This window comes from Sus scrofa, chromosome 2 (genome assembly GCF_054392235.1).
Source record: "Sus scrofa isolate SSC_HxYL_T2T_F1_AM1 chromosome 2, Sscrofa_HxYL_maternal_Yorkshire_Landrace_v2.0, whole genome shotgun sequence".
NCBI classification, from domain to species: domain Eukaryota; kingdom Metazoa; phylum Chordata; class Mammalia; order Artiodactyla; family Suidae; genus Sus; species Sus scrofa.
This window is the reverse complement of record NC_139384.1, coordinates 128,402,542-128,427,010: the sequence shown is the minus strand read 5'-3', so window position 1 is coordinate 128,427,010 and position 24,469 is coordinate 128,402,542. Positions and strand designations below refer to the sequence as shown.

At 41.3% G+C, this 24,469-nt stretch overlaps 1 protein-coding gene and 1 long non-coding RNA gene across 50 annotated transcripts in view; one reads left to right on the top strand and one right to left on the bottom strand.

Moving 5' to 3' along the window:
• YTHDC2 (YTH N6-methyladenosine RNA binding protein C2) overlaps positions 1-24,469 on the bottom strand; it is a 226,249-nt gene that overhangs the window by 171,747 nt on the left and 30,033 nt on the right. For 40 of the 49 annotated variants that reach the window (XR_014838547.1, XR_014838549.1, XR_014838546.1 and 37 more), the window contains one exon: positions 23,891-24,027. The exons of the other annotated variants lie outside the window; for them this stretch is intronic. The gene's annotated coding sequence lies outside the window, so the exon portion shown is untranslated. The remainder of the gene's footprint in view (positions 1-23,890; positions 24,028-24,469) is intronic. 49 annotated transcript variants of the gene reach the window in all.
• LOC146405687 (uncharacterized) overlaps positions 1-24,469 on the top strand; it is an 82,394-nt gene that overhangs the window by 37,672 nt on the left and 20,253 nt on the right. The window contains exons 2-4 of the long non-coding RNA XR_014838564.1: positions 15,114-15,316; positions 15,977-16,063; positions 23,806-24,056. This is a non-coding gene — a long non-coding RNA (uncharacterized LOC146405687). The remainder of the gene's footprint in view (positions 1-15,113; positions 15,317-15,976; positions 16,064-23,805; positions 24,057-24,469) is intronic.

Genomic DNA, 24,469 nt, shown 5'->3' with positions numbered 1-24,469 from the left:
GATTTTATTGTACCCTAGTGGTTCATATGATTGCTGATCCTAAACATTGTCAGAAAAGCTAAAAACAAAAAAACAAAAAACCCACGAAAGCCTTCCAAAGGCTAAGGCTAAAGACCAACTCAAAGAGAAAATTTTGGTCAATTCTTTAGGTTAATATTAAGCTTCATAAGGCTGGGCATTTTTGTATCTTTTGAAGCTTTCTCTTCTTCACCTAAGAAAGGGAGATATCACCTCTTTTTTCCCCCTCTTGCTAGACTGTTGTAAAGATCAGAGCTAGATAATAAATGTGTAAGTCATTGATAAATGGTAAAGGTATACATAATGTGCTTTTTGTAGTTCCTTCAGAAACACTAGCATATCTTCTGTTACACAAGCATAAGGACAAGGGCAGTGTGTGAATGTAACTGGTGATTGGAGATGTTTTATTCCTCAAAATCTCCTTGCCAGGAACCCCATCACTAAGACATTTTTGCAGGGCTCACTTTGTCCCTTCCTACCCTCAACACAAATCACTTCTGGCCCTGACTGCCGCATGCCCAGTCTATATAATTAACGTCAGTAGTGCTCTCCTTCTCTGGGCCCTTCTTCACCATTCCGTCCAGAACACCAAGATGAGATTCATCTTCTAATAAATTTTTATTGTGTCACCTTAAATTCAAACGCTGTTCTCTACCGCTTACTAAAGTCTGAACTGTCTTTAAAGTGCTACAGGAGTTCCTGTTGTGGCTCAGTGGTAAAGAACCTGATTAGTATACATGAGGATGCAGGTTCGATCCCTGGCCTCACTCAGTGGGTTAAGGATCCGGCATTGCCATGAGATGAGGCTTGGATCCTGTGTAGCTGTGGCTGTGGTATAGGCCAGCAGCGAGAGCTCTAATTGGACCCCTAGCTTGGGAACTCCCCTATGCCGTGGGTATGGCCCTAAAAAGCAAAATGATAATAATAAAGGTTCCTTACAATTTGGTTTCAGCTTACGTGTTGATTCTTACTACTTTCTTACCCATTCCCTATAAGTCAATCAAATCTTTCATTTTCCCTTCACGTGTTTTTTTTTGTTCTTGTTTTTTTGCTTTTCTGCATCAGAAGCTCTCTTTATACTGTGTCTTTGGTATAAAAGGTTCTTGTCTTCCTCTTTTGCCAATGGAAATATTGTCTACTATTTTGGGCTCATTAACAGTCTTCATTTACATTTATATATAACATATGTGTGCATATCCATATGTGTATAAGTATATATCTATAAATAATTTTATTATAATTATATAAATAATACCAGCTATTTTAAAAAAATTAAGACAATACATAAAACTATAAGAAAGAAAATAAAAATTAATTGGACTCGCAGCATAGACAACCAGTATGAACATCCTGGTGACATTTTCTTGCACTACTATATGTGCTAATATACATACTTATCTTAGTATATAAATGAGACAAGACTATGCCTACTGTTTCTTTTATCATATCCACTTTTTTTTTTTTTTTTTTTTTTTGCTTTTTAGGGCTGTACCTGTGGCATATAGAAGTTTCCAGTCTAGGGGTCAAATAAGAGCTCCAGCTGCTGGCCTATGCCACTGCAATGCAGGATCCAATCTGCGTCTGCAACCTACACCACAGCTCAATGCCGGATCCTTAACCCACTGAGCAAGGCCAGGAATCAAACCCGCAGCCTCATGGATTTTAGTCAGGTTTGTTTCCACTGCACCACAATGGGAACTCCTTTTTTATCATATTCACTTTTAGGTATAAATAAAAGTTTGTTTTTTATTTTGTTCATTGCATAGATTCCTCATTATCCTCTTCTTTCATGATTTCCTCCAACAAACTCAGTCCAAGTAATCAATGTTAAAAAAAAACATATTAGAAAAGATACATGCACTCCACCCTACACTGCAGCACAATATACAGTAGCCAAGACATGGAAGCAACCTAAATGTCCATCAACAAAGGAATGGAAGAAGATGTGGTACATATATACAATGGAATATTACTTAGCCATAAAAATAATGAAATAATGGACCTAGAGATTATCCTGCTCAGTGAAATAAGGTGAAGACAAATATTATATATCATAAATACATGGAATCTAATTTGAAACGATACAAAAAAAACCCTATAAAACAGAACCAAGATGCAAAGATTTCAAAACCAAACTTATGGTTACTTGGGGGGAAGGATAAATTAGGAGGTTGAGATTAATATAAACAAGGACCTACTGTACAGCATAGAGAACTCTACTCAATGCTCTGAAAGAACCTATATGGGAAAAGGAACTGAAAAGGAATGAATATATGTACATGCATAACTGGTTCACTTTGCTGTATACCTAAAATTAACACATTGTAGGTCAACTATAGTCCAAAATAATTTTTTAAAAACTTGCTGCATATTTTCTCATATCTTTCATTGTGGTCATATCATCCTATATGTCCTTTATATTATTAATGTTCAAAGTAGACTCCTTTTATAAACATATGATGGATATGCCTCTCGTTAGTACAGAGTTAACCCATTAAAACTTATTTTCCCTATTTTCTTTGTTCACATAGCCATCAATAAATGTAATTTTATATGGATGCATTCTGGTTCTCAGAGGTATGCTTTTTTGTGCCATCTTTATTTGCCTTTTGCTCCTTTTTTTTTTTTTTTTTTTTTTTTGTCTGTCTTTTCTTTTTTTGGGGGGTATACATTCTCTTCCTCTAATTCATTCTTTTTGATGGTTGCATAATATTACATATACACATATCACAGTTTATTTTACTAGTTCCCCTTTGATGGCCATCCATTTTGTGCCCAGTTTTTTTGTACTGAGACAGTATTATAGTAAGAATGTATGTGGATGGTTTGTGTGTGTGTGTGTGTGTATGAATTCTTGATTTTAATTTCATGGATTAGATTTCTAAGTCAAAGGGAATTTTTTTTATTTTAATTGATACTAACAAAATGTTTCCTAAAAAGGTGGAAAATTCATACTTCTATTAGCCATGCATGTATAAGAATGAAGTTTCCTCATCTTTATAAATTAATCTGAGTCTTATCTGAGAGTTAATATGATTCTTTCCCTGTCATTTTAATTTGCTTTTCCAAAACTACTGTAAAGGAAGAGAATCTCATGATATGTAAAGTTATCATTTCGATTCCTTTTATGTGAATTGCCTATTCCTATCCTTTGCTCATATTTATATTGGTTTATCTTTTTCTAACCATTATATGTAAAGCAATTTGTATATTACTCTGGTAGGCAGCCTTCTAAAAAGGCTCCCAGTGACTTCACATGCTGGTATTCATGCTCTTGTGCAATTTGCCTCTCTGAGTGTGGGCTGGATCTAGTGGTTTGTTTCTAAAGATTAGTATATAGCAAAATTGATGGAATACCACTTCTGCAGTTAGGTCACAGAGACCACGGCTTCCATTGTGCTGGTATTCTCTCAGTGGCTCTTTTCATGTGCTTGCTCCAGGTGGAAAGGGCCACCTGGCATGGAACTGAGGTAGCCTCCAGCCAACATCCCATAAGAAGCTGAGGCTCTTCTTCCAACATTCCTCAAGGAAATGAATCCTGCAAACATCCCCTAAGCTTGGCTGCAGATTCTCCCCCATTTGATCGTTCAGATGAGATTCCAGCCTGGCTGCCATCTCCACAGCAACTTTGGAAGGGACCCTGAAGCAGAGGGTCCAGTTAATTTGTGTCCAGATTCCCGATCCATAAAAACAATGAGTAATAAATGTGTACTTTTTTTTTTTTAACAGAGAGTATTTATTAAGAGCTTGCAATACAGCAAAGAAAGCAGCTACTATCACTTGCACCTGGCAGGCAGGGAAGTGGGACAGTTTTACAGTGGGGAAAAAAAAGGGAAAGGCTTCAGGTGTTTTCTGAATGGAGGCTGCTGACTTGGGAAATTCAGGACATCTTGTATGTTGATTTAGAGAACATATTTGACTTCTCTGGTTGATCCTGACTTGGAAGCAATGGGTAAATGTGCATTGTTTTAAGCTGCCAAGTTTGGGGGTTATTTCTTTTGCAGAATTAGATAACTAATACAATTATGTATGCTAAATGTTTATTAGATTATATTTTGCAAATATGTTTCCTGATCTTTTATTTACTTACTAGCTTTGTCCATGGCATCTTTTTCCATACAGGATTAAACATTTTATATAATTTAATATATCTATTCTTTTCTTGGATTTTAGATTTGATAGAGTATTAAGGGTGGGGCAAGGTTAGAGTTAGGGTTAGGTTATTAGGTTACTTAAACCCTCTAAGGATAGAAATAACTTAAACATGTTAGCTATAGGTTTTTTTTAGGTTTCGCTCAAAATATGTTTTAAAGATCTTTTCCCCAGATTTCATGTTGGCAAAAAGTTACCCAGTTTTTCTCTGTTTCTTGCTGTCTGTTGTGATTTTTTTAAGAGTTCGATAACATCTTTAGGTGCATTTATTAGATAATGTAAGTCACTCTCTCTTGGAAAACAGCATTCCTCTCTATGTAGCAGTTGGTCACAGTGTATGTAGGGAGTTAAGTTTAAAGTCAAAGAGCAAAGTGCTATTTATACCTTCTCAAAGCCATCCTTGAGAATCCCTTAAATGGAACATAGAGCAGAATATATGTGGTTTGGTATATATGCTTCTCTATGGCAGCATGTATATACATGTATAAAACACAAAATGATGCAGAGGATATACCATAGTGTACACATGCAAAATATAACTCTACACTGTTCTTTTTTTTTTTTTTTTTAAGGGCCACACCTGCAGCATATGGACGTTTTTAGGCTAGGGGTCAAAGTGGAGCTGCAGTTACCAACCTGTGCCACCACCCACTGCAACACCAGATCCTTAACCCACTGAGCAAGGCTAGGGATCAAACCTGTGTTTTCATGGATGGGTTCGTTAACCACTGAGCCACAAAGGGAACCCCATCTCTCTACAGTGTTCTTAATGACGGGATAGCAAGATAAGAAAAAAGAAGCATTTAACAAAGTGGAGGAAACGATAATGCTGAATACTCATCATGCCTTCTGGATATCCTTGCCTGGCTCTGATGGCAGTAATGTTGACTCACCATGATGACTGATGCTGACAATAATGATGAGTTCAGTGTCTGTGATGAGCAATGAGATAATGAAGATGGGCATTGTACACACTCCAGGGATTCGTTTTCCTCCTCCCTGACAACAGTACTGTGGGTTGTATGCGCAGTGAAGAGACTGGCAGGCAGAATAGCTCAGAGTATTTACATTGTTATTTTCTCAGCTCTCACCTTTGTTCTTGCTCTCTCTTTAGTGGCCCATACATCATCGATTCATGGAAGTCAAATATGTATTTATGCTTCTCCACTGTATGGGGTTTGAGGAGTTCAGCTGACTCCAAACAACAGTCAGCTGATTGATTTCAGGGTCAGTGGCAACAATGGGGTGGCATCCTGGGACATGAAAGAGCACAAAAACTCATCTGTTCAAGGGGAATTTGCTTGGTTTATTATTATTATTATTATTATTTTATTTTGGTTTTAATTTCTATTCAGTAGGAGGGGGTTATACATGGAAGCCTAATTTAACTGATACTGTACTACAATAACTTATTCCAGGGATTTTTTTTTTAACCTCTTATGAATTGGCATGTCAGGCTCCTGCTCAGGTGACCTGAAGATGGAGAAATGGTCAAGCAAGTTCCCTGAGATTTTGAGATTTGATGTGAGGGATGAAACCAACGGAACATCAGACCTCTCTTAAAAGGAGGGCTTCCTTTTCAACTCTAAGGCGTGAAATAGGAAAGGGACATGAGAGCAGGGTAGTGAAGAAATTTGCAGAATTCCAATTTGATGAGGTAAGTGAGAAAGTCAGAAGTGTGGGGAGAAGTCTGAGAGGAAAATATGAATTGACCAGGGAAACAGAGAAGATTGCCAGGCTGTCCCACTTCAAGCATCCAGCAGAAGGTGATGTCCATACTTTTAGGGAGATGACAATCTACCCAGTTGGGGGACTTTCTCTGGGGCTGCAGCAGCCGGGGCTTAGGCACCGGGAAGCCCTTCATTTCAGGGGAAAAACAGTTAGGCAGGACCATATCAGAAACCTCAAGAGGGAGCAACATTACAAAGACTATGGAGTTAAAAAATGAAGGTAAGATTAGCTAAAAAGTGAGAAATACACTTTTTTAAGGCATTGGGGCCCAGGCCACTGGTGCTGAGGACCTGGGGGTCTTGACCACATGGAGCCCCAATGATCCTAAAGCTGTGAGTATTAGTGTAATCCACTAAAGCTTAATTATATGCTGAATCAATCATTCTTACAGTCTGTTGCCCAGGTTGTTCCTTCTGGAAATGTCAGTTATGAATTTCATGACCTCAAATAGTGGTTTCTGTTCTACTTTTTGAACACAGGGAAGGCTAAGTCATAACAGGTTGACTTGAGGAGGAAAAGTCCAATTTCCTCATGGGAACAGAGGGGCCTCTCTAATGCGTGGTCCACTTCCACTTTACAAGGCTTCTAACAGGTTGGGTCAAGCCCCAGGCGAGCTCCCAGGGAACAGAGCCAAAGCCGTGTGACTCACCCAGGAAAAAACTGATGCCAAGCATGCTAGAACAGATGTCTTACCACAGCCAATGGTCAGTATATTTTCAGTCAAGATTCAAGAAAGATGTGTGAAGAAGATCCCTTCTTCCAGCAGCCACAGAAGACAGAGGTCAATAAACAACTTTACTTTCAGTAGGTGGCATGGGAGAACAGGAAAGCAGGCACTGGCTTTAGTTCTGACACTTACTTTCTATGTGGGACTTAACAGAAAATTCCTTTACTGTGAGGCTGAATGGTGCAATGATTTTGTTCTTACAGTCTCAAGACTCACTCTCTGAATCCAATTCCATCATCTCCATGTATGCGAATAGCTCTGTGACCATGGGGAAAGTTATTTAAGCCCTTATGTTCCAATTCACTCATCTATAAAAACCCAGAAATAATTGCACTGGTTGTAGGCATTAAGTGAGATAGTATTTGCTAAGGCACAGTGCTCGGCATATAATAAGCATTCAGGAAAAGCTGACTCTTGCATGGGCCTGTTTTATCTTCTGTAAAACACTTTTGTGGATTCCCATCTTTTATTGTTTCAGAGGTAAGGTCAGCAAACGTTTTCTGTAAAGCTGTAGGTAGTGAGATTTCAGGCTTTGCATGTCATACAGTCTTCATCATGAGTACCCAGCTCTTTCATCATAAAGTGAAAGCAACCAATGATAATACTTAAAAGCATGGGTATGGCTGTCTTTCACTAAAACATTATTTAAAAAAACTAAGCCGTGGCCTAGGTTTGACCCATGGGAAGTATGGTGCTGATCTCTTGTCTACAGAATAAAACGGTGTGGAGAAAAAAAGTGAGAAGCAATTTGTGATAGAAAAAGGACACAGGAAATCATGTACCACAAAATTATATAAGCTTATGGTACGTTTGTTTAGCTCCAAAACTTTTTTTGTAATGAGCATGTGAAAGAAAGCAGATGTCTACAGAAAAGGTGGATAATAGAAATACAATAAACAGCTTTCCTGAGCTTAAACATGTATAAATATTGAACAGGCATAAATATGGAAAATAAGTGAAATGGAAAACAGTGGCCCAGAAATTCCCATTTGCTACAAGTTGAAAGAAGGCAAGAAGGTGGCAATCATGCAAAAAGCATGGGAGGCCCAGGTTGGAGTGGAAAGCTCATGTTGCTTTTAACTCCATAATGAAGGAGACAATTATGCATTAAATGGGCTCCAACACTTGCAGAGTGATTGCTCAACCTTTAAATCACAGTTGATCTGATATGGACATTTGAATATTACAATGACTGGATTGTGGGCTGTGTTCCTTATGAAGTTGGCTCAGTGATTAACCACCTAGGAACCAGGCCTGCATAGTATCTGGACACTTTAACAAAGAATATCAAACTGTGGGGTAGTAATATTACAACTGTGAGCATAACCTGAAATTACGGTGAGGAAAGAAAAAGAGGCAAAACTCAATGAAAAAAAAAGGAGACATACAAGAAAAGTACCAATGAAGATATGCTGGTAGAGCAGCAGAGAAGTAGAGTCCAAATGCTCCACGGGAGCATGCACTATGGGAGGAGTGGGAGAAATCACATCACATGTTACAGCAACTACCATTCCCGCCCTGAGATCATTACAGCTATCCCTGACCCCCTGGCTCCTCTACAGATGTCTTTGTGTCACAGCTGCCCTTCTCCTCCCTTTCAGTTCTTCCGTAGGTGGTTCTCTTACTAGAGTTTATTCATTTAACAAAGAGCAAATAGGACACCCCTGGAGTTCCCTTTGTGGCACAGCGGAAAAGAATCCAGCTAGGAACCATGAGGTTGTGGGTTCGATCCCTGGCCTTGCTCAGTGGGTTAAAGATCTGGCATTGCCGTGAGCTGTGGTGTAGGTCACAGATGCGGCTCAGATCCCTCGTTGCTGTGGCTGTTGCGTAGGCCGTCAGCTACAGCTCCAATTCGACCCCTAGCCTGGGAACCTCCATATGCCGTGGGTGCAGCCCTAAAAAGACAAAAAAAAAAAAATAGGGCACCCCTATGTTCATAGCATCACTATTCACAATAGCCAAGATATGGAAGCAACCTAAATGTCCATCAATAGAAAAATGGATTAAGAATAAGTGGTACCTCGGTTGGAAATCCTATAAAATTGGATTATGATGATCATTGTACAACTATAAATGTAATAAATTCATTGAGTGATAAAAAAATGATAAAAATCCATATATAAAAAAGAAACAACAACAAAAAAGAATAAGTGGTACCAGGAGTGCCCGTCATGGCACAGTGGAAATGAATCTGACTATGAACCATGAGGTTGTGGGTTTGGTCCCTGGCCTGGCTCAATGGGTTAAGGATCCAGTGTTGCCATGAGCTATGGTGTAGGTCACAGATGCAGCTCAGATCTGGCCTTACTGTGGCTATGGTGTAGTCTGGCAGCTGTAGCTCCAATTTGACCCCTAGCCTAGGAACCTCCATATGCTGTGAGTGCAGCCCTAAAAAGCAAAGCAAAAGCAAAAAAAAAAAAAAAAAAAAAAAAAAAAAGGGAGAGAGAGAGAATAAGTGGTACCACAATAGCCAAGACATGGAAACAACCTAAATGTCCATCAACAGATGAATGGATTAAGAAGGAAAATGTGAGATACACACACACACACACACACAATGGAATACTATTTGGCCATAAAAAAGAACAAAATAATGCCATTTGCAGCAACATGGATGGAATTAGGGACTCATACTAAGTGAAGTAAGTCAGAAAGAGAAAGACAAATACCATATGATTTCACTTATATCTGGAATCTAATATATGGCACAAATGAACTTTTCCACAGTATAGAAACTCATGGATTTGGAAAACAGACTTGTGGTTGCTGAGGGACAGGGGGTGGGAGTGGGATAGACTGAGAATTTGGGGTTGGCAGATACAAACTCTTGCCTTTGGAATGGATAAGAAATGAGATCCTGCTGTATAGCACTGGGAACTATATCTAGTCATTTATGATGGAGCATGATAATGTGAGAAAAAGAATGTATACATGTGTGTGTGACTGGGTCACCTTGCTGTACAGTAGAAAATTGTCAGAACACTATAAACCAGCTATAATGGAATAAATAAACATCATTTAAAACAAAAAAAAAGAAGTGGTACATATACACAATGGAATACTACTCAGCCATAAAAAAGAACAAAATAATGCCATTTGCTGCAACATGGATGCAACTAGAGATTCTCATACTAAGTAAAGTAAGTCAGAAACAGAAAGACAAATACCATATAATATCAATTATATGTGGAATTGAAACTGGCACAAATGAACCAAACTGCAAAACAGAAACAGATTCAGGGACAAAGAGAATAGACTTGTGGTCGCCAAGAGGGTAGGGGGAGGGAGTGGGATGGACAGGGAGTTTGGGCTTAGTAGATGCAAACTATTACATTTGGAATGGATAAGCAATGAGACACTACTGTATAGCACAGGGAACTATGTCCAATCCCTTGTGATAGATAGAACATGATGGAAAATAATGCAAGAAAGGGAATGTGTGGGTGTATACATACACACACACACATATATATATGTATGTATATATGACAGGGTCACTTTGCTGTACAGCAGAAATTGGCACAGAGTTGTAAATCATCTATACTTTAATTTTAAAAAATAAAGGGGAAAAAAAAAGACCAGAGATTTCCCTGATTGCTCAGTGGGTTAAGGATCAGGCATTGTCACTGCTGTGGCACAGGTTTGATTCCCGGCCTGTGGAACTTATATGTGCCACAATATAATAATGCCAAAATAATGAAATTTTTTAAAATAAAATAAAAAATGTAAAACAGCCAACAGGATGATACTTGAGCAAGTAATTTACTCACAGTATTTTCCATCTTCTCATTTCAAGCATCCTAACACTCTGCATCAGGGATTTTGCACAACAGAAAACTTGACATCAGGAGTTCCCATCATGGCTCAGTGGTAACAAACTTGACTAGTATCCTTGAGGATGTGGGTTCGATCCTTGGCCTCGCTCACTGGGTTAAGGATCCAGCGTAGCTGTGAGCTATGGTGTAGGTCACAGATGCAGCTCAGATCCCACGTTGCTGTGCCTGTGGTGTAGGCCAGCAGCTGCAGCTCTGATTCGACCCCTAGCCTGGGAACCTCTGTATGCTGTGGGAAACAGCTCTAAAAAGCAAAAAAAAAAACCAAACAAACAAACAAAAAAACTTAACATCAAAGACCTTTCCTGCCTTTTGTAAAAGCTTAAACTCTCTGAAGAAATTGTGTTGGGTGTCCCAGAGAGGAAAGAGAGCAAAGATGGTGACTTTCTGGGCGAGAAGAGAGATTTCCCAAGATAGTGAAGGATGAAGGCCAGAGAGTCTCTCCAAGAGGAGGGCTCACACACTGCTCCTTGACAGAAGCCTGAGGAAAGCAGGAGGACAGCGGGCAGAATGTATGTAGGAAAGACGGCCCTGAATAGATGGTGCTCTGTCCCTAAGATTCCAGGGTGAATCTGAGGGGGGCTGCTGGGGCTGTTGGTCCCAGGTGGACTGAAACAACATGCATCTCAGCAGTAATGAGCAAGGACCATGGTCTGTGGCCAGACGGCCCAACTTATTGCTTGGGCCACATACAAATCCGTTTGCACAGGCCTTGAAAGTAGAGAGTCGCAGTAATGACTGAAATTGCATTTCCCTCTAGCCGAGACGGAGGAGGGCCCAGGGCAGATTTAAACTAGTTTAAAGATAGGAAGAAGCATAATGATTCTTGCAAACTAGCATCTGTGGGCTAATAGTCATATACCAACAAATGTCTGGGAAGCGGGGATGGGGGTGGGAAAGAAGAGGGACTCACATGCTGCTTGGCACAGTCTCGGAGGCAGAACCAGAAAGCCCCCTGCGGTGCATATTAGGTGTGTGGAGGCAGTGTGACCACAGTGGCTGGGAAAGAGCAGAGGGCTGCCGTATAAATCCTTCATCGGGTAAATGGGTGCCCAGAAAAACAGGGAGTGGGTGGAGTAACATAATTGAAAACAGCTGAACTGCGAAGTGGGCCTAATTTTTTCTGAACTAAGAATGAGTAAAATGTCTTTTCAAGAACTGGGTATAAAAATGGAACCAGAAGATAAAGAAAACCCACTATATTTAGTTGTTCAACACACACAGCTAATATAGTAGCCATGTGATGCATTAAGAAAATCTTCTCCTTCTGTACTCTTCATAACTTGTCTGGTTGTGTGATGGTTCAGGGCTCGGAGACTGGGGAACAAAAGGCCTCCTGACCCAGAGATAGACCGTAAGAGTCTGTGGGCCCATCTGATGGGGTCGCACAACCACTTAAGGGGATTGGCAAGGGCTTCTGGTTGCAAAGGCTGTGCCTTTTTGAGAAAAGCACTCACGGTGGAAGGAAGGAGGGGGCCACTGCCCAGAAGGCCAGGTTGTCTGGGCTAGTCTCACCCATCTCTTCTTTCTATGAGATCTAGGGAACAGGTAAGGGGTCACCAGTTTAACCAAAGATTTGGTGTCATCTCCATCATTATTATAAAATATCCCAGTAAAGTTTGTTTTGTTTTGATTTGTTTTGCTTTTGCTTTTTAGGGCCACACCTGCAGCATATGGAAGGTCCCAGGCTAGGGGTCGAATCAGAGCTGCAGCTGCTACCCTACACCACAGCCACAGCAACGCAGGATCTGAGCCGCGCCTGCGACCCACAGCTCAGGGCAATGCCTAATCCTTAATCTACTGAGCAAGGCTAGTGATTGAACCTGCATCCTCATGGTTACTAGTCGGGTTCGTTACCTCTGAGTGACAGTGGGAACTCCCCAGTCATGTTCCGAGTCAAAAAACATTTCCCTCCAAGTCGTAAAGCAGTAATTCAAACCAGGTTCTCTGGATCCAGAAGTCACCTGCTTACCTCCTCTTTGTTATACCACTTTCTACACGCACAGTAATGATGGATTTGTCACCTGCCTCCCACAGAAGTGGCACCAGCTGTGGGTATCCACCAGCGGCACTAAGCCACTGTGATCTGTTAATGACCATATAAGGTTAATGATAATTTACTTTTAAATGTCACACAAAGGAAGGAGGGAATCACATAAAGAAGCAAAAGAACCATTTTCAATATAAGCAATTAAGAAGGTCTAAAACTTAGCACCTGAGAAATCTAATTTTATTTTTTGTTATGTTAACGTACTCATTATTAAGGCCTGGTTCTGGGGTGCAGAGTCCAATAAGCTGGGCTGGCTTTGAAAAGAGAAATCTAGACAAAACCACTGATTTACTTTTATAAAATTACATTAACTAAATGACAGTAGGAGGAAATAGCCCATAAAGGTGAGAAGACAAGAAATTACATCTATTTTAAAAATTATACATTACAAGAATTATCTAGTACACAGGAATTGGCCATTATCTGCAAATACTTACTATTAAATTTTTTCTTCCCTTAAGGTAGCAATCCATTTTTTCCCCCTACAAAAATTGATTGGCACAGATGTGGTCTTGAAACCCCTGTGGTTTCTGAAATCCTGTTCAAAAGAAGCAATACATTTAACTATCCCTGAAATTTGAGCCAAACAAAAACAGAGGAACTAAATCATACCATCCCATTTCCTTTTTTATAAAATTAATATACCGGCAGATTAGCAAAACGCCATAGACATGTCTATCCTTTGTTCAGTGGCCTATTCAGTCAAGAAGCATTTAATGAGCATCTAATATGTCCCAGGCACTGGGGAAAGCAGAGGTCAATCGAACATTGGTCTCTGCCCACATGGAGCTGAATTTAGCAGGGTAAGTGGACAGCTCAACAAAAGAATTGGGACAATATTTTGAAATACTCAGAAGACTTTCCTCTCTCAGAAAATCTTTTTTCACCTTGTGGCTCTTTCACCATTTAACCAGACCAAGAGATGAAGGCTGACTGCCCCCAAAGAAAAGACACAAAAGGATCCAGTCAGAACAGAGCCCGATTTCTGGCCGAGAACATCAAGAGAAAGACTTGAAAGCCTTCACTTCGAAGAGCCTGGAATTTGGGGGAGGGGAGAAGCTGGGGGTTAGCTTTTGTTGTATTTATTTATTTATTTGGGAATGCGAAAACCTTGGCTCTGACTCAATAGACTAAAGCCTGAAAAGACTAGCCAGTTTCTATCCCCAAAACAGGCAGTGAGACAAAACGCACAATGATGCAAGAACAGCTTTCCAGCCTCAGAGGAGACAAGGGCTTTTCTGAGAAGGGTGGAGAAAGGAGAACTAGAGTGTTGAGATGCAAATGTGGGGTCTGCTGAAACGCTTGCATGGGGGTGGAAGGTGTGGGATGGAGCCACTAGGAAATCTTAGGGATCTGAGAATAAAAGGTGCCCTGTTTTCTAACTGGAGTGGGCCCGCTGGCCTTCTCTCTGGTCATTGCCCAGGCCCATCTACTTGTTAAAGGTTTTTAATATTGTCCTTACACTGGAGAATTTGGGTGGTTTTATTCAGGGGTGTCATATAATATGACCTGCAGGTTTGAAAGAACTCCAGCGGGGACAAAGAGGATGGATAGGAGAAGGAAAGACAAGACACCTGGGGAGATGCTTAAAGGCTGTTTCCGGGCACAGGAGGGGATTGGTCCATTCCAGTCATGGAAGCATCTTCCCGCTTTACACCAGCTTACTTCCCATGGCAGGGAAGGAGAGGAAGGCTGGGGATTGCTCCCAGGATTCTAGCATGTGGGCTGGACAATGCCATCAATCAGTGGACTTTTGAGGAGTAGGAGTGGTTCAAGGAATTCAGCTTTCATCCAGGCATGTTTTGAAATCTCGAGAAATCTTTAAGAACTTGGAGAAAGATGAACTGGTTAATAGGATGGTAAGGAGGATCAACATGGAACAAATGGACCCACTGGGGTTTCCTGAGAGGCTCTATCCTTGGGCTATTTTTCTCAAGAACTTCGATGTAGACACAGAGGATCTACTCATCAAATTGGCATAGGATGCAAATTCTGAAGTCAGAGCTATTACCATAAGTGACAGAATGAAAAATTCAAAAGGCAAGTGTCTGAAAATAACAGAATGACACTGAACAGAATAACTATAAATTCCTGCATTTACGTTGAAAGCAACATGAATAGTACAGTTAGAAAACATGAAGGCCTGCCTTCTTAACCTCTCTGGGGCTCAGTTTCCTCATTGCTAAAGTCTGGCATTTGGCCCAATTAGATGGACTCTAAGATTTCCTCAGATATGAGGATTTTAGTTTCCTTAAGGACTCTGTGAATCCCCATAGAATGATGCCGCCCCTCAAAGGCAGGTCTGTCTCTAGAGGGGATGAAGCCAAGTTGCAAAGACCTAAAATAGTTTACAAAACACACAGGTGAAGAACTAAGACATCAGGCCTCCCCTTCCGAACATGCTAGGCAGGGAGCAGCTCCTCTCTTGGTAACTTAATGTCCCTGATTTGAGTCATAACTTCATCCAGAGACCAATCATGTTCACTGACCATCCAGTGCTCTCCTATACTTTCTGGGGGACTTTCACCTGCATCGGGGCCTTGTGACGGAGTTCTGGCAGTTAGGGACGAGAGCAGAAGTGATAGGCGACTTCTGACCCTAGGTTCCCAACAGTCATGTGTCTTCTGGATCCATCTCCTCCGCTGAAGGATGAACAGGGGGTTACTTCCTGAGATGCTACCAGCACCAGATGAAGAGAGTTAGGACCCTTGAGTCACTGGATGACAGACAACCCTGCCGACCCCCAGAGACTTCAAGTGAGCAAGAAATAAACTCTGGTGATGGTCAAGACCCTGAGATTTAGAGGTATGTGTGTTGCTGCCACTAGCAGAACTGCACCCTGACAGTGTTTACCCTTGAGCATCCCTAGTCTCTGCTAAGATGTGTCAGTGGTCCATAGCCATCATTCTCCTCTTTAGAGAACACAGCTTGGGGCTCCAGCTCAGAGCCCTTTGATGGATAAATTCTGGAGTCACACACAAAAGGAATGGGCAACACGGCTGGAGGAAGATATTGCTTTAATCAAGGTAGTTTATATTTCAAGGAAAATACCAATTTATTCTAAGACATAAAGACATTCATTCATGAAACTCAATACATCTCTTGGGTTTTCTCATAGAATATTCTTACATAGGGTAAGGGTTTGGACTAGATGCCAGCCAAGGTACAGTTCAGTTCTAAGCTGGAGAGCTGAAATCATAACATGAAGATTCGAGGAAATCTTAGAGTCCATCTAATTGGGCCAAATGCCAGACTTTAGTGATGAAGAAACTGTGCCCAAGAGAGGTTAAGATTTTTGTCCCTGACCCCATAGATTTTCTCAATTCCATTTTCACTGCTCTTTCAATATATTGCCTTAAAAGTATAGTACTTAAAAACACACAAACCAACAATAACAAAAAACCCTCCGGAGTCTTTTTGCTTTAAAGGTAAGCTGATTCTTTTCTCCTGGACCCCTCTCCTCAGGAGCAAAGAGGAGTAATAGAGAGCATGGCAGATGGAAGAAAGGAAAAGCACAGGAGCAGAACACCTGCCTTATACCAGGAGCTACAGGTACCTCTCTTGGCCCCAAGTCCCTGTCCCTTTTTTTCTTCAAGCCCTCTTCCTCCCACAAATAGATATGCTGCAAAATCAGCCTGGAACAGAGTCCTTATCTTTTTCTCATTCCAGTTTAAACTTAGTACAGTGATTTTTTTTTTTAGTCCAATTCAGCTATAAAAATTCTGCTTTTTAATTTCAACCTCAGAATATTCTTATTTTAAGGTTCTTTTCCTAGTCTCCACCATCTCGTTTTAACCACTGAGGGCAGAGCTGGGAAAGCAGAATCTGCCAGCTTAACAAAATAATGACTCCTAGATAGAGGGCATCCAGCAGCTCATGTCAATACTTGCCAAGCCTGAACCCGTGAGAGCCAGTGGCCAGCTCCCCCAGGGACAGTCAGGGCCCCCTAGGGTCCTCGCTCTGTTGGGGATCCCACTTCTCAGGGCTATTTCTCCCTCTTGCCTTGTACCTTCCCAGGGAACTAATGTTACTTCAATTTGAAATCCCATGCAACGACCCGTGGGTCCCCATATCCCCTTCTTCTGCAGAAGCCTAAAAATCTCATGATTGATCCTTGACTGGATTTCATGAGAAACTAGGGGAGTGAGCCTTGCCTTTTCACCTTCTCTGCCCTTCCCTAAAACCCTTTCCCACTGGTGGCCACTGGGGAGGAAGAAGATGCCAGGCTTCCCAGCTCCCATTTCACTAGGCAAGTCATAGAAAACCTCGGGCTTTGGGAAAGTGGACCCGAGTTGACATGCACCTCCTTCCACATCGGGAGGAGCTACAGAAGGGACACTGACTGCTTCTGTAATAGCGAAATCTACCTATCACCTACTGTGTGCCTAGACTGTATTTCAAACACCCTACCCATTACCTCACTGAATCCTCACAAGGGCTCTAATGAGGTGGGAATTCTAAAGAAGGTGATGTCTTTTTCTTGTTGTGTAGACACTGAGATCGGAGTATGGGGAATCTGGTTTCATAACTTCTGCGGAAATGCCTTGTCTCTTGTCTTAACACCCCCGGGGGTGGGGGGGGGGGCGTCTTTTGTCCTCAGTTTAGAGCTGTCTCCAAAATTACCCCTCCCTGCCGGTCAGCAGTCTTGAAGGAGCAGGAAAGTGTTTTGTTCAGTAAACCACAATTTGTGCTACAATTACCATGTTGCTTACAATAGAAATGTGAATGCATGTGTGTCTCTGTTTACCCCTCTTCATTGTGCTTTTTTTTTTTTTTTTTTGTCTTTTTGCCATTTCTTGGGCCGCTCCTGCGGCATATGGAGGTTCCCAGGCTAGGGGTCCAATCGGAGCTGTAGCCACCTGCCTACGCCAGAGCCACAGCAACGCGGGATCCGAGCCGCGTCTGCAACCTACACCACAGCTCACAGCAACGCCGGATCGTTAACCCACTGAGCAAGGGCAGGGACCGAACCCACAACCTCATGGTTCCTAGTCAGATTCGTTAACCACTGGGCCACGACAGGAACTCCTCATTGTGCTTTTTAACTATGAGAGTAACAGAGACTATAGCAACAAATTCAAGCAACACAGAGATACAAGAAATAAAAACCAATTTCCTGTTAGTTAATTGTCTCATCCCCCGATATTTAAATGCTTTCATTTGGAGTTCCCGTAGTGGCGCAGTGGTTAACGAATCTAACTAGGAACCATGAGGTTGCGGTTTTGATCCCTGCCCTTGCTCAGTGGGTTAACGATTCGGCGTTGCCGTGAGCTGTGGCGTAGGTTGCAGACGCGGCTTGGATCCTGCGTTGCTGTGTCTCTGGCATAGGCTGGCAGCTACAGCTCCGATTAGATCCCTAGCCTGGGAACCTCCATATGCCGTGGGAGCGGCCCAAGAAATGGCAAAACGACAAAAAAAAAAAAAAAAAAATGCTTTCATTAGTTTGCAGCCAGTGTGTGTGTGTGTTTTCTACCTACATCCTTTTTTTTTACTGTATGTACAAATATAGATTACATATTTGTTTTTTATAAAAATGGGATTATACCATGTATGTCTCTCTATATGAACATATATACTATACATGTGTTTTACACACAAATATATAGACACACATACTATATGTAATAGATATTTGAGTCTTTTTTTCGTTTAACATAAAACTATGTCAGTACATTCAGATCCACAGCATCTTTTTGGTGGTCCTGTAATATTCTTTGGCATGAATGTTCTGTGATTTATTTGTCCATTTTCCTCTTGACAGTCTTGAGTTTACCTCTAGTATTTTGCTATTACAATGTGCACACACACATACACACACACACACACATACCCCTTTCCCTCTAAAAATCAGAGCTTTTCTAAAACAGAATCCTATACATGGGATAGCTTGGTTGGAAAAAAGTGTTTATTTTAAATTTGATAACTTCTACCAAATTGTCTTTCAAAAAGGTCACAGCCATTAACAAAATATAAAGGGCTTTTCCTCCTTATCCTCCTTATCCTTATCCTATATGTCATCAAAAACTTACTCAATTTTTGCCAACCTAACCAAAACAAAAAAACAAAAAAACAAAAAAAAAAAACCAACAAAAAACCTATAACCATTAGTGATTTGAGCATCTTTCAAATGTTACTGACCATCTGTAAATTCTTCTCTAAAATGTCTCTTATCATTTGCCCATTTTTCCCCTTTCATCTTTTTATATTGTTTTGTAGGAGCAATTTAGTTATGATGGATGTTAACTCTTTGTCTCTTCTTTGTGTTGCAAATATTTTCCCACCGTCCTCATTTGACTCTTATATTTATTCATGTGAACTGACTTTGCCAAGTATTAGTTTTGGCTTCTTAATTATTCCAATCTGTCAACCTTTTCCTTTATGGCTTCTGGACCTCCGGTGGGCCTCAAAGGCTCTCTCCACTCCAGCTTTGTGAAAATATGGAGAGTGTGCTTACTTAGCACCCGAGATGGTCCAATTCAAAGAAGCAACAGCAAAAGAGTTGAGAGGATGCCAAGGAAAATCGCCCTGAGCCCTGTGAGGAATCTGCCTAGCCCCCACATTTCCCCTCCACTGTACTTTTCCAGCCTGTGGTTATTTGTTCTGCCTCTAGACAGCCCTGATATTCCACCAAGTTCGCCTCCTTTCTCTCTCATTCCTGTGCAGAGAGCTGTTTGGTTTTCTGTCTTTGCTCTTGATTTCACAGACTATTCTCTGCACTAAGTGGGGCTCCACTGACCTGTAGGTCTCCTACCCTAGGACTGAAGGCAACATTATTAACAATATTTGCGTCTTTCTGTTCCCTCTTCCTGCTGCCCCCATCTCCTTCCTGGAGTGAGCAAGGCAGCCGAAAGCAGGCGTTTGACACATCTGCCCTGGGTTGGCTTGATACCAATGGGAAAGTTTGATGTTGCAAGCTTTTAATAGCCACTCGCATTTCCCTGACTTACAATCGTGCAGGCTTCCTTGACTTCCTTCCAATTCAATAAGGACAAAGAAAGCAAGCTGAGTTTGCCGCTGCTAGCTGCTCCGGTCCTGGGAGAACCAGCCCCAGGCAGGCAGATGACATAAGAGCCTTTGTCTTGGGCCCCTTTCTCTGCCCCAGCTGCCCCTTCTCTCTTGGCTCACTGGGTACAAGCGCTGTCAAGTTTCTCTCCTGAATGGGGTCAACCACAAACCAATGTCAAGGGTTATCTTAGGAGGATTTTGCCCCACCACAGTCTCTGCCCATCCAACATCAGCTGTGTTCATTTCTTAAACATTCTATCTGAGTACACTTAGTATGCCTATGCGCAAATGGAGCTTCAAGACAAGCTCCCCAGCTGCCCTTGCAAACACATTTCAGCCTGTTGTACCTGAATCCTGTGCAGACATCTGGCGCCCCACCCATCTCCCTAATTTTTCCAGGTGTTTGCGGGGGGAAGATAAGTGCAGGAGGTGGAGGATTGAGCCCAAGAACTCAGATTTCAGGTTTCAGTGAGTAAAACCTGGGAAGCACAGAGCGGACTCACTGCATGGGGAGGCTGCCACTTCCTGACCTCTGTCCTGGAAAAACACTGGTTCCCTGGAGCCTCTTCTGGGGAATACTGGAGAGCAAGAGACGGAGGGTGCTTTCAACACTTCCCTTTGTCTGGCTTATTTGTACTTCCTCATTTTTTCTCCTGTAAATTCTAAGTATTGTTTCTAATAATAAAAGATGGTTTTATCCTAAATTTTAAAAAATGTCATCCTCGGAGAAGCTCTCAAATCTCCCAGTAAGAGTTTAAAGGAAGCTATGTGGACATTTAAATGAGTTAATAAGTCCCCCAGCTCAGAAGTGCTGGCTGAATATCAGTTGTTATCATTATCAGTATTATTAGTTCTACTATTATTCCGAAGAAGGAATATATTAAAGGTAAATGTAGAGCTAGTGTTGAGTGAGGAGCAGATAGCTGATTCTAGGATTAGAAGATTCTTCTCATGAACTGTGGAATCGGCTCAGATTAGCCACATTTATATTTGGCAGCTGTATGAGTTTTTCAACAACTAAGGTTCCCAGCAGCATGAAAGATGCTACATCTTGATGTTTCTCCCTGTGGTCTGGCTTATGGACAAAGAGTTCAGGGGTGGGAAAAATCTTTCTCAACATAAAATGGTAAAGCAAGACTAGAAAAATCAAGAGAGAACTAAGAAAAGACTAGAGAAGAATGACTTCCTAGCTGATCCGGAAGCAAAGAAAGATCACTGGTCTAGTGACTCCTGAGAGGCATACTCACCATCTGTAATTCCCACTTTAGATATTCTGTTCCTTTACCTCAACAAATACCATCAAGGGTTCTGATATTTACATTGGAAAATATGGCTACCACATGTCTCCTTAAGCACAGGAAAATTTCTAAAAGGATGCATGACTCCCTCTGTTCAATATGTGCTGGGAATCTCATATGCACAAAATATTTTGAAGTTGCCTTTCACCAAAAGGAGGAGAAAAGCAGCAGCTCGGTGGCACACACATTGTTGAAAATGCATTTCAACCAGAAGATGCCACCGCCTCGGTGGCTTCGTGCCTCCAGCTCACTCACAGGGCTTCCGCTGTTTGGGGTGCCAGGAACCCCACTAGGGATCCAAGTTTTCAAGGCTAATGAAGATGATTTAGATGTGACGTGTGGAAGGGCCGTGTGGCATAAAGCCTTTGCTGTATGAAATCCTGGCACAGCTGCTCAGAGAAATGTGAGTGGGTAGGGAAGCTGGGGGTGTGAGAAGGCACGAAGCCATCAGGCAGAGCTGGCCCTAAAGAAGGAGCTAGAGTCCAACTCCCTTTTTTGTCTTCACTTTTATCAATTTCATCTTAAAAAAAAAAAAAAAAAACTCCATTAAAAAAACTTGGCAATTCATCCAATAAAGCGTGACTCTAGGCCGAAGTAGTAATATTTACTTTTTAAAATGTGGGATTTAAGATAACAGGGTTAACAAGGGACAACATCATCACTAGAACAAATGGCTGTTGATCACCTAGTTAACCAAATACACTTGAAGCTGGGGACAAAAATAGGCAGACTGGGACCCAGTCATTCCTTGTCTTCATGAAGCACCAGGAAAACGTGAATAATTCCAGAGGGAATATTTGAGAGCACATATTCATTGGCCATGTGCTTAGTGTTAATATTCATCAGCCATGAGAAACCTAGAATGTTCCAACACAATAAAAGCAAGGAGGTTCTGATTGGGGGAAAAAAAAAAGTGTGGGCTTTTACCTTTAATCTTTGCTCTTAAACCTAATTCTTCAACCCTGTTTGGAGACAGAAGCCCACTACAATCCCCAGTGCCTCTCCAGGCTCAGCCTTGTGGTTTGATAGCCTAACTTAACAGGTGACCTTCTCATGCTTCATGATTTCTTTAGGCTTCTTTCTGTAGAAGGAGCAGAGCCAAGGCTCTGAATGGAGCGTGGCTTCATGTCCCCTGCTATTGTCCCACCAGGCTCATTTCTAAGGTTAAAGCAGCAATTTTAAAAGTTGTATTTTTCCTGAAGATGCTATTAATGCTCTACACAATGTTAAAACAAGAATGATCTGAACTGATTTAAACCTTTGGGGGTTTGCTGCATTTCCAGGAAAGGCTGTAATGATGTGTTCAGGGTAGGAAGGGAGTCTTAGTATTCACGAAGAAGATGGGTAATGAGAGGTCCACTCGTGTGTGTGTGTGTGTGTGTGTGTGTGTGTGTGTGTGTGTGTGTATTACTCCACTCCATCAACAAGGTATGAACCTTGATGGCACAGGAGAAAAATGCATCCTATTTTAAGGACCCCTGAGAGAAAGGAAGAGTTTATACTTGGAGTCAGGTCCATAATTTCCTACGGCCATGGGTTAATACCATGTATTAATACCATGTATAAAGGGAACTTTTCTAGATTTTTAATAAAATCTAATGTTTATAGGAACTGCTTTATTATGTGCTAAGTACTACTTATGCATTTTCTCTTTTCCTTCTCATAAACATTCCCTGGGGTCCGTTTTATTATTATCCTCATATTATGGATGAGCCAACGAGGCAAAGAGAAGTTAAGTAACTTGTCTGTGGTCACGTAGCAATAAATGGTAACAATGGGACTCAATCAAAGATAGCAAAGTCTGTGCTCCTCAGAGATTCTTTTGGGGGGGGCCTCTCACAAAGAACTTTCTCACATGTAATCTCAGGTATGCTTTGAAACAGCCTTGTGCATTAAGTATTATTGGCCTCATCTTATGAATGAAACCAGTAAGGCTACGGCATAGATTTAGGTCCATTAGTTTTTTAAGTAAAGCATTTTTTAAGCCAAACAGTTGTATGAACCATTAAAAACTCTTAAATATAACATTTTTAACACTGTCTATTTTAAATACTCATCACCTAAGAAAATGTTAATGTTCAATTTTAACACAAAATTTTGCCAACTCCCATTCTGGATAGGTTGCCAAACTTAACAAATAAAAATACAGAATGCCCAGTTCAATTTGAAATTCATATAAACAGCAAATGATTTGCATAGGTACACTTATACTAAAACAGAATTATTTATCTGAAATTCAAATTGAACTGGGCATTTTGAATTTTTATCTGGCAACCCTATTTCTGGAAGATATATTGAATGGGCAATAAATAAGGAAAGCTGAAGCCAATTGAGAAAGATTAGGAAATGATGCTTTTGTCATCAGCAACATTTGTACTAAGCACATATCTGTGGATGATGCCTGTCTAGCTACTGTACAACTATGTGGTCTGGTTTCTGCCCTCCTGGACTTTACCAGTCCAATCATTATAATGTGAAAACAGTGATGATGACTCTTTCATATGTTTTTAGTTCTACCTACTAAAAATTAATAATAGGATTTGCCATTTGTATAGTTTTTGATGATGTGTACTAATTTAAGATTCACAAACTCTTATGAGGTCTGTGGGTATTCCCATTTCACAGAAAGAGAAAAAGACTAAAAAGTTACTTGTCTAAGGAAACAGATAATAAGAAGCAAAACTGGTTTTTGGTTTTTTTCTCTTTAGGGCCACACCTGTGGCATATGAAAGTTCCCAGGCTAGGGGTCGGAATCAGAGCTACAGTGGCCAGTCACAGCCACAGCCACGTGGGATCTAAGCCTTGTCTGCCACCTACACCACAGCTCACAGCAACACCAGTTCCCCTGACCCACTGAGTGAGGCAGGGGTCACCCCCCCCCCTCCATGGATACTAGTTGGATATTTCTGCTGCACCACAATGGGAATTCCCATAACCAGGGTTTAAGTCTCCTGATTCCAGACTCACTCATCTTTCTGCCACACTCTACAGGACCATGCTTCTCAAAACATCATGGAGGTGAGAGCACAGAGAAGGCGCTGCCAGACAGAATTGAATACCCTGCCCTTCTGGGTACCTTTATGATGATGCCAGATCCTGAAGCCCTGGATAACAGTAGAGGGTGATGCATCTCCAAGGAAGAGTTTTCAGCTTGACCTCAAGCCCCTCAGACTCTGCTTAATGAAGCAGGCAGGACTGGCTTAGGTGAACAACCTGGAAGGCAAGTTTGTTGGGAGCCAAAGGTAAGTAATCCAGGAAAAGCTTGGTCCTATAGAGGTGGCCTGACCTCCATCTATGCCAGTTTTTCTAAGTGGATATGATAGTTAATTTTATATGTCAACTTGACTGGGTCACAGAGTTCCCAGATATTTGATCAGATGTTATTCTGGGTGTTTTTGTGAAGGCCATTTTGGATGTGTTCAATGTTTAAATCAACAGATTGAGTGAAGCAAACTGTCTTCCCCAGTGGATGGGCCTCATCAAATCAGGTGAAGGCCTGGATAGAACAAAAGGCTGACACTATCCCAAAGAAGAAAGAATTTTCTTCTGCCCAACAGTCTTTAAGATGGACAATCCTTTTTTTTTCCCTCTGTCTTTGGACTCAAAGTGAAACAGAGACTCTTTTGAGTCTCAACGCTATTGACGTTGCACTTGA